A 1336-nucleotide genomic window follows, 5' to 3' on the forward strand; every position below is an offset into this window, starting at 1 on the left:
CCCCCCCCCCCTCCGCCGATGATAACTGGGCCTGCACTGTTAGAGTGTGCTTTTGTGGTGATGACCTAGCTATGCTCTGGATCCCTGGCAGATCGAACGTTTCTCACGTTTCCCCGATTGAATCGATTGTCTCAATGGATTTTGCAAGCTCTTTGTATGGCTTCAACCCGCATGGTTGCCATAATGCTCGGCTGACAGCCGCCTCACCGTCTCCCTCCGAAAGGCCAGCGCCCCCCTTGTGGCTGTCTCTTCCGCTAGGCCAGCTTTTCTCTTAGCCGTGGCCCTCCGCAAGGCCCGCACCCTACCGTAGTGCCTGCCTTTCTGCCGGAACTCCAATTCACGTCTTGACGGCTAGAAGTTGTAGTGATGAGATCTAGTGGTAGGGTTTGGTGGAACCCTACTTCCATTTTCCCTTGTTTGCCCCTCCTCCTTCTTTGGGCTTCTAGGTTCTTGTTCAGCCCATGTGGGCTTTTGAATTTTAAGTTGTTGGGCTTCTAGCTCTTTTATTTGCCTTTGTGGGCTTTAGCTGTATTAGACATGTCTTCCACTTCTCAAGCCCACTGGGCCTTGATGGCTGTCTTTTTGGGACCTTTGTTTCCCTTATAGGGCTTGTAATCTCCCTTAAGGGATATATTTTCCCTCCCCCTCTTTTAGTGCATTTATTAATTTACCCAAAAAAAAAAAAACCTAGAAGTTAAAGTACAACCATACATCGAGTTTGCAACTATAGACATTTTTCTTGGCATGTGGCGATATAGGCAGTGCGAAAATGTTGATTGGCACAATTGCCACATCAGAATAAGGTCAATTGCTAAACATGGGTGGCAGTTTTGTAAACCATTATGTTCCTTGATGGTAGGAGTTAGGGTGGTTTTAATACAGAATGGGTCCTGGCCTTGCAGTAGTTAACAGATAGAGATTCCATCTATCTTCTGTGACTGGGAGAGAATGTTGCAGAGTTCAAAAGCTCTTCCCTATGTGTTGTTTCTGATTGATGACAGTGTTGCCGAAGAGAATAAAAAAGAAGATCAAAGTTGAACAGGATATATGGAGGTGTGGAATGCTTGCGCCTAATGACGGTTAATATGTTTTCCATCCTATTTATTTCCACATATGAATGGTAACCAGAATATAATATCTTCAGTAGATTAACAATGCCTACCGACCAGATGTGTACTCAACCCTCTTCTAAAGACAAAATATCCCAACATCAGTGCTGTCTAATTATTCTTCTGAATTTCTGATTTAGTTGAAGTTTCTAATATTTTATTTTACGCCAATTCTTCCATGCACAAATGGTAACTTACAATTTTTCGGTTTTTTTATTTTTTTTTTT

The sequence above is a fragment of the Macadamia integrifolia genome, unplaced genomic scaffold, assembly GCF_013358625.1.
Source record: "Macadamia integrifolia cultivar HAES 741 unplaced genomic scaffold, SCU_Mint_v3 scaffold3663, whole genome shotgun sequence".
NCBI lineage: Eukaryota > Viridiplantae > Streptophyta > Magnoliopsida > Proteales > Proteaceae > Macadamia > Macadamia integrifolia.